This window comes from Synchiropus splendidus, chromosome 8, assembly GCF_027744825.2.
Source record: "Synchiropus splendidus isolate RoL2022-P1 chromosome 8, RoL_Sspl_1.0, whole genome shotgun sequence".
NCBI classification, from domain to species: domain Eukaryota; kingdom Metazoa; phylum Chordata; class Actinopteri; order Syngnathiformes; family Callionymidae; genus Synchiropus; species Synchiropus splendidus.
This window is the reverse complement of record NC_071341.1, coordinates 4917847-4939963: the sequence shown is the minus strand read 5'-3', so window position 1 is coordinate 4939963 and position 22117 is coordinate 4917847.

The following is a 22117-nucleotide window of genomic DNA, read 5'->3' as shown; positions in this document are numbered from 1 at the left end:
TCAGACGCTTGTGTCGCGGAGAGAACCCAGTGATCTCTACTATTCCTCAATGAATGGACGTCATCAGATGAATTTGTTTGAAATTCAGAGACTCAAGGAAATTTCATAAATCTGCAAGGAACAGGCCTCTGAGGGCACGGGCGTTAATTCATCATGTAAACAACACAAAAAGTTATTTCCCCTACTTTAAAGATACCATGATACTTTGTCGGGGGATAATCTCCTCCTGCTTCAGAATAAACCAGAGAGGGAGGAAAAGCCAGTACACTGTGGCAGATTAATCCACTGTATAAAAAGCAATATCAAAATATAGGCTTAAAATAGCCAGACTCCGCTTCTGGAGGGGAAAAACAAGATTTTAACCTCAGCAATGTAATCCTGCGTGAGCAATAGATTGGATTGTGAATGACATTAGAATTGGAAGGCGGGCAGAGATTTGAATTATTATTTTGCTGCACGTTTTTTCCAGGCGCAGAAACACTGAAGGCCTGAAAGATGGAGGCCTGATTCTCAAATCTAGATATGATTCTGGATGCTGCGTGGGGCGTCCTGCACTTCAGGTTCGATCAGAAATAGCGTGACAGTGAACAAGCCCAGGAGCTCTGAGCTTCATGAACTGGTTCAGTGTGAGATAATGAATGTGAGATAGTGAATGGGGATGCGTGAAATCATTAATTCTAATCATGGCACGCCTGCTTGTCTCTTCTCTCTCCCTCAGACGCACTGGTGTCGCCACAACAATTATTCGCAGGCCACACAAGGCATCCTTTTTATTGTTTGTTTTTTTAATTGGCGTTTTCCCGTATTTGACCTTGTTGCCGCGGGTGAAATCCTAGACAAGCGGCCGTTGAGAATCTCCGGGGCTCGGGTGCGGAGAGTTGTAGCATGCAGAAAGGGGAATGCGCCTTCGGATGGGTTGGGTTCTCCGCCGTGCTCCATTTATATGTAAATCAATCAAAATACCTCAACAGTCATGAATTTAATTCGTTTCATTTGTATAAACTTTAAAGGTAACTATTGAAAACTGGTAACACTTAAGTAAAATAGGCTACAATATCATTTTGTAGATCATTTTTTTTTATTTTTCTTTAGATGTTCAAATGTTTTTATTCTACAGCTAATGTAGTCCTATTTACGCTATTCCCCCAAACTCATAATAATAATTGTATATTTCATTTTTTATGCTGTAATAACAATGTATCATATAAATACACCTGTATTCTTTCGGATATATTCATTTCAGATTAATAAATAAAATGCAGTTTTTCTTTTCTAATTCTAAAAACGTTTTCTTTTTCTAATTCGCGTTGGAAGCTCGTTCGCTTCTCTTTTGCTAATTTCCACATGACCTCTTCACAAAGTATACATATCACGTAAACAATGACGGGGTGAGAGAACGAGGAGGGGAGCGAGCGAGAGCGTCAATCATCCCCAACTGTATTATCACGCAGTCTCAGGACCGAAATCCGAAACCTCCTTCCCGCCATCGCGCGCTCGTGTGTGAGAGAGATCGAGGAGAGGCAAGAAGACGCATCCCCAACAATTGACCTGACCAACCCATTCTCGCCCCCTCCTCTGGTCAGCCAAACATATGCCGATGAGAACTGGACATGGATTATTGAGCAACTCTGTGCACACATTTTTCCAGACTTTCCAACTACGGCCTCGGCCTGTGTTGAGAGAAATCCGATGGGATTTATAGATCATCTCTGTACAGCTGTCTCTCCCTCCCTCTCTCTCTCTCTCTGACTCTGTCCGTTACAATAGTTTTAAGGAGGTCACTAGGTTCCGCTCAAAGCTTACATGACATCAGCAGCTCCATCGCCATCGTCCTCAACCTGCAGGGGGCGAGTTGGGTCAAGAAACGGCTGGTAAAATAATGATCAACTATTATCGCAGAAAAAAAATGACGTTTTATGCAACTTTTATGTTGAAAGATATTGTGTGAGGAAGAAAGGAAAAGGCGGGAGAAAGTAGACGAGGGAGCAGTGTAAAAGCTGTTCACATGTAATTGTTAATTCTTTTATTCTTCACCGAGTCCGTTCTGTATAGATATTTATAGTTATTTTCAGTTGCTCACTTCAAAACAGTCTGGTTCTTTTTTGATCTGCATGTATAGGGCACGCACTTGAAGAAACTAAATACATTGCGCTTGAAAAAAAAAAAAAAACGGAAAAAAGAAAGTGACACACGACGCAGTGAGTATTATTGATTGTCGCACGCATGTCATGAACAGCACATCAATTAAGCGTTCAAGAACACTTGTGTTTACACAGCCAATGCGGGCTGCAGAAGAGGTCCTCGGCTGCCAGATCTCCAAAACTGCTCTTGCGGCCAAACACGCGGCACACACACAGGCAGCGCAGATTAATGGCCCCTCGCTGTTATTTTGTGGTTGGGGGTTGAAAGGGCCTGGATCAGTTATGATTAGTATATAATGTGCAGCAATAACCAATACCTCCTTCGAGAGATTCAGGGACGGGCGCACGTAGGTCCACACCGGCGCGTTCGCGCGCGCGCGCACGCGTTAACATTATTAGTCAGATTACACGGTCCCTTTTCTTACCTTATGGATAACCGTTATTTGAAGTCCAACAATAAGTAATGTTGGATTGCTTTCAACCCGCACATTATTTGCCATGGTATATAAGTGCAAATAGAACCGTCGAGAATGAATGAGGAATTATAAATTGAGACAGGACCCTTATCTAATGCAATGTACTCTCGACCAATGACATGCTTTAAATACCATTATCATTGAATATACACTGCGTGCAAAATATTTCCAATGTTTAACTAAATAAATAATTACCATTTACCTTATTAGAGGTACATCTCTTTTGTATACCTATTTGAAGAATACTAAATTATTTTCATTTTTGTTTACATCATGCTTGTGAATTTAGCAAATACGTTTTTATTTCATACTTAGAAAGACCAATATAACTGTATGCTATGTACTTTGTATGAGCATGTTTATAAATAATTGTCATTCAAAACGTCCGACCATTATCATTTAATTGGCAGTGATGTTTTTAAAAACTCGATATGGTATATTAGACTCTGATCTTATATGAGTGAGTGGTCTGACAGATAAGTCTGTTCAGATCATGCACATATACATGAAATGTAATCACGTTTGCAAGCACGGTTTGTGAACTGTGTTGTTGTGATAAAAACAGGTCGAATATATTAATGTATTTATGCAGATAAAGAACAAATGTCAATAATTATTGTTATAATAAATAGTATGCAGCATATACCTACAATGGCGGTGTTCATGTAATACATGCTCATGTAAAAAATGGACAAGAATGTTAAAGCAGGCCTTACACATAAGTATATATTGTTTTTTGAATTTCTGGCCCTTATTTAGAAAAATGTCAGAAACCCTATTGATGCAAAGAACATACAAATGAAAAAATCTAACGTTGATGGTTATATCTATGAAGCAACCCGCAAATGTCAACACAGCATGCCACACATGAGATTCTGTGCCACGGATCTGGAAGTTTGTCCTCAAAGCCGGAAATCTTTTGTCACCACACTAAGACGAAACAAAGAGGAAGCATTACAAACATCCAAAAATATTACCAGCATTGTTAAACTGGTTGGAATGAGGAAAATCTGTACTACAAAACAACAGGTACACAACTAGCAACTACAGTCGAAGTCACACAAGCCGTCCAGACGCTTGAAGAACCAGGTGTAGACAACAGATGGCAGTGAACGTAATAACTCAGACTTTAAAGCAAACAATTTATTGCCATTTATAATAATTGTCCCCAAACAAGTTCAGTCTTAACAAAAAAACAACTTTATTTCAAAATAAAGATCAGTTATTACTCCATCTAGGTAATTTCTATGTCAAATTGAAAAAAGTAAAATACAAAAAACGTTTGGAACTGAAAAGATTAAAGCATTTTTTAAAAAGATATTGTGCTCCATTAGATAAATTGGTCGGTTAACTGAACTAGAATTTGGGTTGCTGTATTTGGTCACTGGTGGCTTGTGGATTCAGTAAACCTTAAATAGTCACGTCTACCAGGCCCTCCTCATTCCCATTTCTATCAGGGAATACATGTATATACAACTTTTTAATATTCTGTGACTAAACAGATGATCGCACCCAATGGAATCACATTTGCCATCGTTCAGGTTTTCATTAACTTGTTTTATGTGTCAGGACACTGTGATGCGTGTGGCTCCGTAATGGAAAAGATAACATGAAATAATGGTACAGCAAGAATGATGTGATCAAATTCAAAGATACTCATTTTATCATTTTTCACAGCTCCAGTTCTGATGAACACAAGCTGAACTCTGCCTTTGCTTTGCAACACAGAGGGTGTGGTTGGGGCAAGGAGAGTATCACACTGAGCAAACTGAAGCTCCGAGTTTCATTCCTACCTGGGGCCATTTCTCTAAGTCAATAGTGTGTTTCATTATAGGGAAAACTAGACGGTCATTGGCTACATGCGGTGGCTGCGTCTCGCCTCCAGAAGTCATGGAAGTGGCGACTCAGTGATGACTGGCTGATCCCTCTCTAGCATTTTGATTGGCAGCTAGTTTGACAGAGTTTGCATTTCCAGGGTGAAATGGCTGAACACTGAGTGGTGTTTGCTTGGTGACACGGCTGAATTTCATTCGAGCACAATGAATGATAGATCCCTCACAGTTATTCAATAATTGGAAACAGAAAGTGAGAGAGAGGTTGAATTAAGGTAAATGAATATATGATATACTCCAGTACCATCTTATGCGTTGAAATCGATGAATTTTCTAATCTTGACCCAGGTAATAACCCTGATGTTTTTCTTCCTACAGATGTGCATGGACAGGAGGTTGTCACAGGGAACCTAGACGGCCGAGAGGTACGGTGCCTCTGAATGCAACCTTTCACCTTCTAGCCGTTCAGGCTGAACCCATTGGGCTGTGTTGTGTTTTAGTCTATATTCCTGAAATTGTTGCCACAGCTGCATTTAAATAATTGTTATCAAACTTTACCATGACCTGACAAAAGGTAGCTGCTTGCATCAGGCATCTGTCTGTTTTTACTAATACTATTTAGACTGCATGTGTATTGCGCAGGTGTGTTGCAGGCAGGCCTCTAGAATATGAGGTTTTGTCACACACAAGCTTTGAATCAGCCTGCAGTTGGCAAAATGAGTGCAGACTTTTCCAGCAGTGCACGTCTGTAATCTAAATATTTATTTCTGAACCATAAGCTGATCCAGCATGTTAGAGAATGTGGCGGAACAATAGAACGAACCGGCCTCACAACTGCAGACCAAGTGTAAGCACATCAGCCCAGGACCAGCACATCGATCACCTTCTCCAAGATGGTGTGAGACTATCCATGGACAGCTGCTCCAACAATAGGTCCGGCCAGCCAATTCATTTCTGCACTGGGACCAACTGTCTCAGGGAAGGTCATCTGCATGCTTGTCCCCATCAAGTTATCAACTTGACTGCTCTTCATCATCGTGACTGACTTGAGTCACTGGCACTTTGTAGTTTTTTTTTTTTTTTTTACCACGGAGGGAAGATTAGCTTGTTTGGCTTTGGGTGAGTGGTCTGCCTACGTTGACATCCTGAAACAAGTGGTCCACAGTTATGGTCGGGTTATGGCATGGGCAGGCCAATGTCATGGACAGTGAAATCAGGTACATTTCATTGTTAACATTTTGAATTCCCGGTGATACCATGGTGAGATCCTGAAGCCCATTGTTGTACCATTCGGCACAACCATTATCACATGGTGCAGCATGATAATGCACCGTCTCATGTTGGGTCTGCATATAAAAACAATGAGGAGTGGGCTGACGTTCCTCTGGTCTCAGTCAGCAACCTGACCGACTTCATTTGTTTCACGATGTGATGGAAATGACGGTCACTCCAGATAGTGGCTGTGTTTATAGCCTGGAATCTCACCAAATCCGGATATGGTTTGCCGCAGCTCAGGATCGCATCCCAGGTTGCGGTGACTCACTCCAGATCTGGTTTTGAATCTGGAATGTGGCAGAGGCTACATGTGTCCTTAGTCCAGTCAAGAGACAAGTGTCCCAGGAAAAGATCTCTTGACCAGTCATGACAGTGATGAGCTTTTTTCAGTCTATTGTTATTGTTTATATTTAAATTTTGATTTCGGATTTCACATTTGCTCGCACTGTTTGCAGCTTCTCTTTTTGAGCGAATGAACTTTCTGCTAGCTATGAAGAATCGTTGGCATGATCATCATCTCTTTTGCAGTTTCAATGCAGTTGTCATTTGACTGTGGAAAATCAATAAAAAAACATAAAAAAGGTTTTCATCTGTTTCACTTTTTCATGGCGACATAAAAAGAAAATCTGCTATGAAATTAAATGACTCCCATAGAAAAAGGAAAAACAAAGGAAAAGCAATCATTCCACATAAGAAGAGAAAAATATTTCCTAATTTAAATTCAGAATTTTTTTATTTTTTTATTTTCAACTTGTGGTGCTATGTATATAAGCTCTGCATTACGATAATATTTTCCTTGTTCTTTATCCACATAATTATATATATGTCTATATAATCAATAATGAAATAAGAAGATGAAATGTTTAAAATCAAATGCACAAATCACTTTTAAGACGGGCAATCCATAATTACCTACCTCCACTGATTGTAGCAGCCATCCCTGTGTGAGGGAGAGGAGGATGAAGAACAGCGATGAGTGATGCAACCTAGTGAACGCAACACGGATGGAACCACTCCATCCATCTTCATTGGACTTGTGTGTACGTAAAAAGCAAAGGCGTACAGACGGTAAAGCCTGCATGACAGCCGCGGATTTAGTTTTATATCCAATAGATCAGCAGGCAGACAAAGCTTTATTTTCACCTGGAGAGAGATATTTTACCTCCGCAGCACGGTTTTATGTTGGAGAGGTGTCAGCCGGCGGAAATAGATGGCTAATGCATAAGCAAAGTGCTGCTCGGCATGGCATGCTCCGTCAGAGCTGCAGCAGGGATTTAAGGCCCCTAGGGGCCCAACATGTATGAGGCTGAGGGCGTAAACCGAGACTTCCCCTGAACTGGATTATACGTCATGATAGGAAGGTGGAAACCACTGCCCAATAACAGGTAACAAGATAACAAGTAAAAATACTAATACATACATATAACATACACAAACGTGAAACATTCTTTACAAGAATAATGTATTAAAAAACACATATTATAATTATTATTGACTTATCCCATATGTTTTGGTTTGTCAGAGGAATGAGGAAATAAACAATATGCAGCTTGCATGCATGTTGTGAAGTGATGAATTTCGGGGGAAACAATGAGGCAGAAGAAGCAGTTACGTCATCATTTTCAAAAGATGCAGATCTGCTGTATATGGAAGCACAGATAGTATAGATAATTCAGATAGTATTGAAGACAGACACAGAAGTTGTGCAGATATGACCGTCTCTATGTGGGCAGGGGTTAACAAAATGTGAGTACCGGAATACAATACATTGCAACTTGAATATGGTGCAAACCACCTCAGAGAGTGGTTTTACAGATCTGATGTTAAAATATTTTGGGTGCATTTGAACTCATATTTTCACATTCTAGCAGTTAAGGTTCAGTTCATTTTATATTTCGTTCCAATCCTCATCCTCTTTTATCTGCACACACACCTTGCAGCATCTGAGTGTATTCACTTCACTTGAGACGTGAAGTGATAAGTAAAGAGAATATGCCCTTTTTTAATTGAAGAAAGTCACACCTTTTAAGTTTGTCATATATCTTATAATATCATATAATATAGTAATAATTTCTTGCTGATATTCATGACAAAATTTCGATAAAAAAAGCATAACTCTAATGATGCATGCTTTATTATAGTGTGCATTAAAACTTTTTTTTGTACATTGACTGAAAAAGATTCGGTAAGCAAAAGCCGAATAAGATAACTACAGACTCCATCGGAATTTTCTCACAAACATTAAAAGACCTATCTGTGCTTCTCTGTAAGAGCGGCAAGTCACATTACCACAACTGTCTAACTGGGACACATATTTACCATCTTCTTCTGCCTGACCCTCAACCTGGCTCTTAACTTATTGTTCTTTGGGAAAATGTCTCTCCTCTTGGCCATTGTTGGTGAACTGAGCTCTTCCATTGTAAAAGCAGGGATGAAAACAAGTCTAAGTGACAAGTGCAATAAATAAATAAATAATGTGTATCCGTGTTATTGCAGAAAAAGTCAGTTAATGAGACGAAGTATTAATAAACACTATATGTATGTATATAGTATGATATACTCCTAATAAATGCACAAAGCAGTTTGTGTAAAAAAAAAAAAACATGGTGCAAGAAAACCTTCATCCAGTAAAATCTTGGGACTCTGTTGTCATAATTATCCGTCATTGTTATGTCTTCTTTGTGTGTCATTAGAGCTACATGTTGAGAGGTAGCAGCAGCACTGGCCCATGGATTCCAAATCTCACCGCAGTTCTACACCTCAGTTTGATCCTCAACTATATTACTATGTTAATTCAGTGTTATAATACTATACTATATCTAATACTATAACCTGAGACCTGTGTACTACTGACAAGCAATTTGCTAACCATGTAGCTGATGCTCACCATGTCAGCATCAGCTACATGGATCCAGGGACCGAATCGTGGGTGTACATTTGACTCAAATTCTTGTTCAATCCTGGGTTGAAAATAAAAATTTACCTCAATTCGTGTGCCGTTATCGGTTATCGGTTATCAGTCTACTGAGTACTCGCACAGGTAGTCGTAAAATGGCCACCGATACCACAAAACCGCGACCACTTCACGGCAGTGCACATTTTTGAATGGCAGTTCATGACAATTGTGTACATTTTTTTATAACTGCAGCAAAACCTGTGACCGTCACCCATGTACAATATTAAAATCCTGAGGAATGTTGTTCATGAAACGATAGATGTGAAAACTCAAAGAAACTCTGAAATGGCTAGTGGTAGTGGTGAGTACTCCAATGCAAGTACTCGTACCTTGTATGTTTAGGGGAAAAAAGGGCATCGGTGCATCCCCAGCCTCAAATATAAAACTTTGTCCTACGTCCATGACACTTTCAATGGACTGGCCTGTGCTAGGGTCACCTTCTGTTGACGCAGAAAAGGATTTGACGTCATAACACTGCCAGCTGTCAAAACATGAAAAAAATATCACTAACATCCATTCTGGGGAAAATATCAATGTTTGATTATTTCATGAAAATAATTGCAATAGGCCATGTGCCCCATATCCTTGTTAGATGGATACAAAGGGGTTGGGGGTGGAGGGGAATTGGTTCACAGCATCTTTGCAGGCAGTAGGCTCATCTGTTTTTTTTCTATTGACTTTCCGCATGTTTTGAAATAAAAATCAAAACTTTCTTGCACTGTTTCAGCTTGTATGTCACCAGGGTCGTGGAGGAGCAGAAGGCAGAGACAGAGCACCTCACTGTCCTCATAGTTTAGCAGCTTTGAAGGGGAGCTCAGTTTTGGTTTAATAACGGTCCACACCATTCCTGATCTCCAGTAGGTGACCTTGTCCATCTTTTTGTCCTCCTCCCTGACATTCTCCACCGAAATGTATGTTTCTCTATGTTCAGAATGAACCTTCCCTCACTTGGCTGAGTTTCGTCTGGGGACCGCACCTCTATGTATCTATGAGAATTGAGCTTATTGCTGTGAGCTAGGTCGTGGTTATGTCTTGACATGTCATGCATGATGCTCAATAAATATACAAAACTATGTATCCAATGGAAAAAGGAATGAGCTGGAAGCTTTTCTCACACTGCCAATTTTCAAAGCATGTGGAAGTGCATGTTGGCATGTTTTTTTCTTGTTTGGCCTTCGGTGATGACTTTTTAAATCAGAGCATATAATCAATCAAATAAAACAACTTGTGCTCACGCAATTTTTTTGTCTGCTCAAACCAAATCCTAACCAATAATGCACTTTCCCACCTCGATAACCACTAAGTTTTCTGTCCCTGTCCTTTTATCAACAGTTACTCATACATTTGTTGAAATTCAATGAACTTTTCAAGCCACTGACAGACAGAATGCCTTAACACCAATTATCTATTGGAGATTATTCTGCATGCATTCATCAAACAGAGAACAAGATTTTAAAAGCTATTCAAAACACATAATTTCTGTCATGATTTCCACCTCATCCTCAGTTCGACTTCTTGTAACTGAGCTCATGAACTGGAATACAGTGGATCAAGGGGGTTCACTTTAATGCCTCTGTTATGAATGCCTAGGGGTGGGTGATATGGACTCTTGATGATAAATTTTGTCTTTCCTGCGATAATGATAATTAACAGGATAAATACATTCACATTCTGTAACATGTTGGACCCACTTCAGTCTGTCTTGAAACTGTTTTATGATGAAGCTTATTACTGCACTTTGTGTCCAACATCATCATTTGTTTATTTTTTAAATATAATAGTGAACTAAGTGTAGAGGAGAGAAATTCAAGGTTTCACATCTCTCATATAACCTGTGTCTGACAGACTACTCTGCCAGTTTTATTTAAGGATTAAATTGAGCCGCTTGTCCGCTGTATCTCATGTTTCTTAACCGTTGACTTTTACTATGGACCAGTCTGGACACATTTCCTAGATGCTATTGAAGAAATATTAGATACAATGTGAATAAATGATCATTTAGTCATATTATATTCTCAAAATCATTATAAAAACTGTGAGTTCTTTGTCTAGTGCAAGGATCTCAAACCGGTCAAAGGGCCACAGTGGGTCCAGGTTTTCATTCCAACCTTTCCCCTCACCTTTTCACCAACAGAGGTGTCTGAAGAAATCAGTTGATTGTGAGTCTGGTGTTGCTTGGTTCAGGTGACACCTGATTGGTTAACCTGTGTGAACGTGATGGGTTGGAACAAAAGCCTACACACACTGTGGCCCCATTGTGGATCACTTTGGGACCTCTGGTCTAGTCTGATGAAAAATATTTTCACGATTCTCTCCTCCTTTTTTTTTTTCATCGACAAGTATGAAGATTGCAATAGCACTTTGACCGAATCAGAATTTGTAGATGGTCCCTAACTGATGGCGGGTTGTAGCATTAGTGCTGCCGGTGAGAGTGCGTCCGCGATCAGTGAACCCTAATAGATGTCTCCAATACTGGAGTGGATGTCCGTCCAATATCCAACTATTTTCACCACGGTGTTTTGCTAAGGCGCCAACTCAGCGGGAGACCCTGCACGAGTTGATATGAAATAACTGCATCAGAAAACCAATCAGGAACACTCAATCCACATACTTTGCTGTGCTGTTATCAAACACTTACTGTATTAAAAATAACTTTGAAAGAATGATCATGAACCATTGTCCACCAAACACAGAGGAGCTGGAGAGCACGGTGAGCCGTCATGGTCAAGTCAATGAAGCAAGTGTCCTGTGTGTTAATAAAATATATCGTGAGATGCCAAATTCTCACTGCAGGGAGTTCTTTTGGCGGTATATTGTATATGTTAAGTATATAAGCTTTCTATTCCCTCAAAATATGGATGTATTCAAACAAGCTATTCAATCTAGCACTATAACAGGCTACATTTATTGTTGATATGATCATTTATCTGTGGGAAGGCAATATCAACTCGATACCAGTATACAAACGATATGATACTTATGAAGCAGAAGTCCCTCTTGACCCACAGCTTGTTCAGGCCCTCATTTTATCCTCCGAAAGGCAAGACTGCCTTGTTGACTTTGACCATGTCTCCCAGACAAATTCTTCAATTCTCAACACCTTTATGAGCCTGCATGTGCTTACTGAATTTGGTGGAGAAGGACACAAATCCTCCAGATGGGATTGGTGGTCATGCCCCGGGTCTCACGGCCCGACACGCTCAGGATGTAAAGTGCCAGTGATGCCGCAGCCCCCAGTTGAGAGGTCTCAGAGGATTTGGAGATAATGACATTCCCATCTCTATTAAGATTCACATTAACCATTTCAGTACACAACCGCTCTGCTTTTGTTCTAGCCTGTGTGTCGATGCAGGCGATGATATTCTGGGTAGACTGAACTCCCTGAGGTGCCTGGTGCTCATTTCCTGTGAGATGGGCAGACAGACAGAGAGAGACCCTATCCCTGGTACAGGGTTCAATTTAATAAACCATTCTTTGAAACATCATAATCTAAAACCATTTATGACTTCCAACATGTAAAATCATTGTTCCTGCTCTCACAGTAATAGTCTCACATACCAGCACTAGTTCTAACAGTGGATACATACTTGAGTTGATTCTTCTGTTGGAACGCATACAAAAATCAAATCTTCTCTTTAAAATCCCTGAGCATTGACTCCTGATTTTGACTTTGACGTGACTGAAACCTCATGAAGAAGTGCCCTCATGCTCAGAGGCGGGATCATAATGAAATGATTCAAGATTTCATGACAAAAAAAACCTGAACGAAAATCCGATACAAACAACCTCCCTCAAAAAACAAACAAAAACAAACAACAAAACTCTTTCTGACCACAGGTGTCAAACCTAGAGCCAAGCACAATGTGACATCACATTGTGACTGTGAAAGTGAACATTGCATCCAAGACGAAATGGGGGTGGATTTACAATTTCCATTCCTGTGCAAAGATCATTGAACCTATTTCACGTCATAACAGGTCAACAGCAATGTCACATTTAATGAACCAGAACACCGCTGTCATCTCCCTTGATTATATGTTCATTATTATGTAACTAAGTGTAAAGAGTTGAAGAGTGAAGAGTTTTCATGTGGAACACATTCATGACATTAGCTTTCAGCAGAGACAGGGCGGAAGGGCTCCTCCTGACTAATCACAGCGGAGTGGGCGTGGCTGGGGAGAACGTGATTTCAGCTCAAATGAAAAGAAACATTTTCAATGGGCAAGGCTTATGTACAGTTTGTAGAGCTTTTTTGCAACCCAAATCATACTGCTGGGTTCAACAGGGCTCTAATAATAATTTAGAAGACTTAAATCGCCAAGATAGGCTCTCTTTAACTGTTCACAATAACTTTATTTTATTTGATATAACAGCATTTTATGATGCTATTGTTATTACTATTGTGGTCTCAACAGAAAATGTAAGCCCACAGCATAGTACTTTCTTACCCTGTTCAGGTAATTTCCCTGCAAGAGATGATATCTTCTCTTCCCTTGCTCTGGCTCTGGATGCATTGAAAGGGTGAGGAGGACGCAACCTTTCGGAGGATATTTTACGACGCTACAGCTGAGGAAGTCTGATTTGTCTCCAGTGGAGCATGCCGCTGGCTTCATTTCCACACCACCAAAGAGGGAGATATAGAGAGGCAACAAATAGAGAGGCGGCGTGAGAGCTGTGAGAACGAGTTTGTCAGCTCCCGCACCGCAGGGGTCGTTTGCTTGGGGGTCGTAGCAGAATTTGCGGGTCGTGGTGGTTGTAAATTAGACGAATGGTCTGTGGTGGTTTAACCGCACACTAACCCACTTTGACCCCAGTTTTGGATGCCGGACTGAGTCCCAGTCGGAAAGGGAGTCAAACGGATTTACATAATGCGTTAACTAGTTACAGAAATCCAAAAACAATTTTTCTGGCCCTGATTTCAAAACTGAAAACCTCCGACTGGGTCAGAAACCCCCAGCATTACTGTCCAATGTAGCGAGAATACAAAGGTACTAACAAGTGGAGAGAGTATTTCCTTTTTCATTTCTATATTAATGACATGAAGGGACCAAAATTATTGATGGCTCAGACCCCAGTTTGTGTATACTCAATCATCACACTCTTGAATTAGAAAATACTATTCCAAATAACATGATTCAATCCTGTGGAACAGCACAACAAATCAGAGATGGAGCTGACTTCATAAACTTTTCCAGCGGTTTGGACCTCAAATTGCACTTCTGAAACACAAGAGAGTTGTTAATGCTATGCATGAGAAGAAAAAAAAAACAAAACAAGGCACCTCACTTTTACAACAACAAAGGACAAAAATAAACACCAAACAGACTCTTTTACATTCTACTCACCCTGGGATTCAAAAGACCACTAGCAGCTCACCAATATATAATGCATTAGTATTGAGATTGTCTGCTTCTCTTGGTCACAACCCACCACGAATCAAAGATTCACCGGAGACCACACAGGGAACATAGAACCACTCACAGGTTATTGGCATTGTAATAAATGCATTTTGCTCCTGACAAATATTCTGATCTGTTTTCAACAAAAAAGAAGGGGAGAAGAAGAGTCTCGAGCAGATGGGGGGGGACATAATTAGGAAGCGATGGGATCGCAGCGGAAGCTTGTGTTGCCCTGATTGTGAAGTCTAAGTCCTGTATAATGCCATTTAAATCCTGTGATCCGCGAATTGTATTTCAACTCAGATTATTGGAATCATCAGCCCGTGAATGCCTAAAATCAGTTTGTTTGTGCCTGTCTGTGTGTGTGTTCATGCTTAAGTGTGTATGTGGGGAGTAAGTGTTCTTCAACTTTGCAAGTATTTTGCTATGGCGACGATTATGCTTGTGGAAAGAAAACATAAAATCAATTTAAAGTTTAGTAAGAATAATGAAAGACGATGGATCAGTGAGGAAGTGATGGGAGTTTTCAAAGCTGCTCAGCGAGGACACAATACATCTGCTGAGCTGAGGAAATATCATTTAGACTTCTGGATTATAAACAAATCAGGGGAAGTAAAACTAGTTTTTGTGTCAGTAGGCAAGGTCAAAGCCAAGAAAGGGTGTAATAAAAAAAATAAATAGATTTTGTTATTTACTTACAACTAGGGTGGGATTCGATTAAAAAAAAAAAAACGAGTTAATCAGAGAATTTGTGATTAATTAATCTCAATTAATCGCAGTTTAGTGGTGTAGGAATATTTGCCACAAGAAGCCTCATTTTTCAAATTGAATGAATGTGGTACATTACTGAATCAAATGATGGAGCCGTACATATATTTAAACAACAAACTATTGTTTATTTTGCATCAGTTTGACAGTGGCACAATAAATCATGATGGTGGCTATATTCAAGTTTTTATATCACCTTATTTAAACTAAAGCTCTTTTAATGTATTGAAAATATTTGTATAAGAATTTCAATTTTATAACAATTTCAAGTACATTCAGAGAAGTGGAAACCCTGAAAAACATCCCTGAACAAAAGCAAACAGAAGCTTTTGTTTGCTTTTGTTCAGGGATTCCGCCGTGTTTGTTGTTGTTGTTCTCATCCTAGCTGCCACGTGTCTTGTGCATCAGTGTGATCAGTGGACCAGGAACTCCTGCACCTACAAAGGTTCCTTGTTATCTGGAGAGCAAACTATTAAAATAAATTACATTACATTACAAAAATTACATTTTTTGTAATTAATTCTAATAATGTTGTAATTAATTAATCATAATTAACTCATTAAAGTCCCATCACTACTTACAGCAGTTCACATTTATCATAATGACAGAAACAATTAATACCTATCTAAGGTTCAAGAAAATGGTTCCAAAATATATAAATACAAATGGCAGATGATCTAAGTTCATTGATTCAGTGTCTTCACGTTATAATGATCTTAACTTTGTGTGACATATTTTGTTTATTATTTATAAGCGATTGCTCAGGCTGATGCTACACGATACAGTGCATGGCCACGCATTCACTATATCGTGGCCATACATTTTTTTCCCCCAAATGTCAGCAGAGGGGCTCCACAGGAGTTACAGGGTATATTGCTGACTGAATTCAGAGGTTGTCTAATGATATTTTAACTAGTTCCTGCACCAAGGGGTCCTCTGGTTGACATCAGTGTTTGTCTGGCTGTGGCTCACATGTAAAAGCATGGAGCTGGGTACATCTCCAAAGTCACACACATCTCATTACTTTCCAACTTCTCCTTTTAACAAGTCTGATTTGACTCTATAGACACACTTATGACAATAGTGGGGTGACAGCAAATCCTTGACTCACTAAGAAGATCTGCTCTTTGGGGAGGAATGTTCATCCCCAAAGATGGTTTCTCACCTACCAAAGGTGGTGAGTGTGATTCAGTGCCTCTCCCCACTCCATCTACCTTCCATCCTTGTGATTGTTAGCTGGTAAATAAGCGGAAGAATCTGGCTGATTCCTGCTGCTAAAGCTAAATCCTAAGAGTGCTGGAGAGTAGCGAGAGCGAGAGAGAGAGAGACAGAGAGACATCTGTCAATGCAGCAAGCCCACATGCCTGAACCCCAGATTAGGCAACAGGATTTGAACAAAACATTTTCTTCTGTGTTTAGGTGAGCGATATGGCAGTGAGTTAATAGCACAAAAGGTAGTATAATCTCCATCTATTCACCGTTAAAGCGAGGAAAGTTGCTAATGTCACTGCGGGGTTGTCACTCATACCTCGGGGAAGAGATAATTGAAGTCCAGGCTCTTTCAAAAGACGGTGCGGGGAAGGAAAAGGGGCATGGGGGTTTAATGCCAAGGTGGAATGAAAGGATGCATGTTGTGTCTGCCAAACACCATAGTATTTTCTAGGCCTCTTTGAGAGCCAAGCACAGGGAACAGACAGTACCATTTTGCAGTTCTTTGGAGATTTCATTCTTCCTGACACAACCAGGATCCTAAGAGGAGGAGTTCCATTGACAGAGAGGATTCAAAGACTGTCTCACTGTTATGTTCCCTTTGCTGCGGGGAAAGGGACGCAACACAATACCAGGGCCTGGTGGTAAACAAGATTTATCAAATGAATGTGACAGTAACATCTAAAAATACTTGACACAACTGAAGCAAAGTGCCAGTGCAGACATGCTCTGCACATAGCACTGAGGGGTGCGTGGAAATTAACAGAATATTACGAGTGTCTCTGTCAGCAAAGGGCAAGCTGCCACCACAGACAAGCCACTGAAAGAGGAGCACAGATTTATTAGCCAGCATAATGGCAGCAATTGATTGGTGGTGGAGGTGCTCAGAAAGCAAATGGTAGCTGTTGAGAGTGGCAATTAGCGGAGGAGCAGACTGGTGACCTGGCAGAGGCGTGGTCAGCTGGAGGGGACATATCACTCACCGTCTGCACCTGTGCAGCCTTCACACTTTGTATTTCAGTGACTCTGATGGTGACATAGAAACACGGGACCTGATTCAGCAGAAACCTCACAGGGCTGACCATGAAAAGAGGCCGTTCATTTCCAAAACATCTGGACACGCTCGGACAACAGACAGCAGAAGTGGAGGAAGGCCCGACCACGTACCTGCACAGTTTGTTCTGGACTCACTGTTGGCTCATTTACACATGTTAATTGGAGCTAATTGCTTCTAATGGGATGAGCAGGAAACCCTCTGGGGGCACTCATACCTTTAATTTGAAGTAAATATCATTAATTAACATATGCAAATTGTAAGCCAATTAACATTGATTAAGAGATGGGTCAGGATAGAGGGGGGAAGCTCCCTACTATCAAGAAGTACACATCACCCAACAAGAGGAAACAAAGTCGGACGCCAGGCTAGATGGGCAGATGCTTAAGCATGGCCAACCTGGCCTCAGTCCTCTTTGTTGGATCATTCAGGGGCTGGGATCATGGTTGTACCCACTGTACCCAGTGTGCTCGCCATCTGCCCTGGACTGCTTCCATCACCATGGTCACCATACTTGTACCAACGATGCACCTGCCATTGTCGACTCCTGCATAACTGTCAGGAAACAAACATCGTTGCATCGACCAATTGAACTGTGCGTTGTTGAAGTGTGCTAGTACTGCATGGTGAACAGGTGGATTACTGTGAGGGTACAAAGATGTCAACTGTTTATGACTTTATCAACCTTTCATAACCAGCAACGGATCTTAGTCCATGACTAGTCTTCAAATGTCTTCATCCATCAGGAATTCAACATCATTTCAAATGATGTAAGTCTACATGGGGCATCACCAAAAGACTTTGTCATAACTAAGGTTAAGCAGAAAAAAGGAAAAAAAATGAGATTTTTTTTCCTAACTTGTGTGTGAAATGTCCAAACCCTTTAAGCACTACGCTGTAAATTAATCTCTCAAACAACGATGATGATTGTTATCATTTACGTTTACAGCCGGACCACAAACACCACTGCTGCCTCCACCACTACTCATAGTGTATTTCCTCCTGCAATTTCGTCCGCATCAAAGCATCAGCTCCAGTATATGCTGCTTGTTGACTGTCAGGGCAAACCGAAGTGCTGTCACTGTGCGTAGAAGCACAGACTCCCTGAACTGGAGAGTGTGAATATTCCTCTTCAGAGTCAGTCAAATTTACTCTCTTGCACCTACGACACAACGACAATCTCTCCTGTCGCATTTACTGATGGGTCGGTTTTCAATCTCTGTTTACTTCATAACATAGAATTGTGCGCACAGCTGTTGCAGATTATCTGCCACCTACTTGTGCAAACTAGTAACTACATCAGGCACTTGCAGCTTGGCTTGTTTAAATGCAGCAATGTTGCTATAGTTGAAAGGGTTAACTTTTATGGGTCAGATAATTTTATTTTAAATGCAATTTTGACAGGCACGCAGTTTTACACAGCCGCATATTTTGTCAATAACACCTGCCTACGTCAGCATTTTTCTTTTCAATAAATTGGCAGGAGGAGGCACTTGCTAGTCCAAATTTACAGAACAACACATTTACAAACTAGACAATGCTGTTTATGAATAAACAGTAGGTGGATGCACCGTGCTCAACTGCAGACATGATGAGCAGTCAGAGGCTATGTCTGAAGCTCAAAAGATGGCCGAGCCATGTTGGTGAGCGTGTGTCACAGCAGAATCTGCAGGGAGTGACCGTTTCACTACTCTCACTCTCATATCTCACTCTCACAGGCAGCGCAGTATTAAAGCGCTGAGTCATTGTGCTTTAGAGTGGCCTGATTTTGCTACCCCTGAACAAACGGCCATATCTAAAAAAACGGAGCTGAAAAAATGAGCACACCGTGAGAATCCTGAGGCTTTTGTCTCTAACTGATCACAATTTCATGTGTCTACAGTCTGCGGTTTGACCAGGATAGTGAATTGAGAGCACATTCTTCTGCGCGTCTTTCGCCGTAGAGACGCGGCTTCAACTTGTCTTGTCTCGAACAGAATAATATGAAAATATATACAAAGAGCAAAATCCATTCCAGGTGCAAGAAACAAAACATAATGGCACATGCTGCAGGGTCCATGCTCTCTTAAGCACAACATCTGTCTGAGAGTGTTATTAGCTGATTGCCAGCTGTGCACTCCCAACCAGAGTAAAGCTACAGACCAGAGTGGAGACAGGAAATGTGATGCATGCTCTCAGTGATCATGACAATAACATTTTCTTCATTGTCACGAGCATTATTATTATTATTATTATTATTATTATTACATCAACTTTGGCAACATGGCTCAACTGTCCATTTTAAAAATTAAAAAAACAAAACAAAATCCATTCAATATCCACAGCGACGCCCACTACACTTTCTGGGATTTCTGTGCAGTGTTTTCTATTTTTGCGAGGGGTTACACTGCATGTCCCACCCTCCCCATGGATGTGGACACCACTTCCCTGTCGGATGCCAGAATACCCACAGAACCATCTGACACACATTCACACGTCGGCCACCCTGCCACATGCACCACGCTGACAGTGTTGGCATCAGTTTCACAGAGTCTGTTATGCATATGATCCTAAACGCTATGTGTTGGGACTGTGCTTTGCCCACATATCAGTTGGAACAATGAGGAGACAGGAGCATTTCACCTCCAGTTTGGAGCTGTTAAGATGAAAAGACGTTATTGGAGTTCCCAATGCTAAAGTACCACTTTGCAACGCTGTTGGTTTGTGATTCACTCAAACATTTTGGGTGGTAGATGATTAATGAATGATGTGTGCGGAGATCAGGGTAGGGGTATCCATGCACCTGAAACCATTCCCTATCCCACGCATCCACGCCTTCAGGTTTACATTTTCTTTGCCAGTGATGATGTCCTGTGCATGTTAAATATTTCTGTAACATTTTCGGTAATTGCATTGCTCAAACACCAATCTCACAAGGCTCTGATCACTAACTATGTTGGGGTTACGGACATGTGCAGGCCATTTGCCGCGCATCATCCCATTACTGAATGAATGGCATGACAGATAGCGTTGCACAAAACATGAACAACATAATACTCTGAATGTATGCTCTTAATGGGTGACTGAAACAATGACATCAACAGCTTGTGCGTAGACTAAATATTTCAGAATGAACCATTTGTATCATTCAGAATATATATATATATATATATATATATATATATATATATATATATATATATATATATATATATATATATATATATAAAACATTTGAGAAACAACAGTGAAGAAAAAAAGTGGGAAAAAAAAGTCTTTCATCAAGGGTAGTTGCATGGAGTCAGGCTGCGTCACCATAACCTTGTTTGTGCAGCCTCACGTGTCATATCTATCCTCCTCATGAGCCACATTGGTTGTTAATTTTCTTTCTCAAACTCTCTTTTCCATGTGTCCAGATCTGAGAATGGCATCCCTCACTTTGTTTCCACACAGCTAGGAGGATTGGATGGAGCATCGCCGCTGCATCACTGTATAATAGTACTGCTGTCTTCAGTGTTAGAATACGACTCAAATCAAAGAGTGTCTTGTGTTTAATATTGGTTAAATAACGGTATAGACTACCGAGTACCGTGTGTGTGTGTGACGTCGGGGTCACTGCAGAGAAAGCACTTACTCTACATTTATTGCCATTTACCTCATTGCCACAATATGTTTATTTAGGCTTCCGATCAATTAACTAATACCATGAGAATGTGTCTGCAGTCTGTAGTGTTTCAGGTCGACCCTGTTGAATGGACATCACTTCACACTGATCAAGGACGAGTAAAACATAAATACATACATACATACATACACATACATACACATACATACGTGCTTGCACACATGCATACATATAACCATACATGGTACAAGTTTAGTTTAGGTCAAGACAACGTGAAACACTGAACTAACTAACTTTAAATCATGTTGATCATGAACGTGATGAACAGTCTGTGGACTGCAAATGGAAACTCTGGTCATGAATAAATCTATCATTACCCAGAGTCTCTGTCACTATTGTCATTATTGAGAATGTCACATATTAAAAACAGTGATGGCAGGAGGGCGGAGCCAGCCTTGAACAAAATGGCAGCCCAAGTCCACAGCTATTGAAAAAAAGCCCTAAAAGTCCTAATTCAATATTAGTATTTCTTAAAAAGAGAGATGAACGGGATGACAAAAACAAGGAGACGAACAAGCAAAACTCAACGGAAAATCCTGAACCTGAATGAGAAATCGTCATTAGGGAACAAGACGAGAAGAACACAGCAACAGTCAACAACATGCTTTAGTCCAGATCTGAAAGATATTTGCAAAGAGATCCAGATGTTTAAGTTAGATTTGATAAAGGATGAAGAAATATATCAAAACGGAAATTAGGACAGAACTCAAAGCCTTCAAGCACGACATTAGCGAAAAACTCACCAAAACTTCCAGAGCGCTAACTAGCCAAAGCGCTAGATTCGATGACGCGGGCCAGAGAATCGCCAAAATGAAAAGCTGGAAAAGACTCTTTACAACCGCAGAAAATATTTATGGACAAGGTGGCGGACCAAGAGGAAAGAAACAGGTGGAACAACATGGATTTTTGGAATTTTGAAATTTGACGCAGCATTTCATCGAGAACCTTCTAACCATGGAGCTAACACTGCCACCGGACTTGGAACTACACAACCAACATGCACACAGGGCCCTTGTTCCGAGACCAAGAGAAGATAAACCCCCAAGGTCAGTTATGGCGAATTGTTGTGGGTGTATTGGTTATTGTTCATGGCGTTTTCTTTTCATTGTTATGATATGTTGAAAAAAATCAACCTCCTTACAGTTGACAGATGAGGATAATCAAGCTGGTTTCAGTGAATGTGAACAGGCTTTACAACCAAATGAAAAGACGTAATGTCAAAAACAAAAAAACAATCCCACATATTATCTATGCACAAGAAACACATCTTTCACAAGCAGAACATGGGAAATAAACAGCATGGAAAGAAATACCTTTATACTTCAACTGAAAGAAGAGCTGTT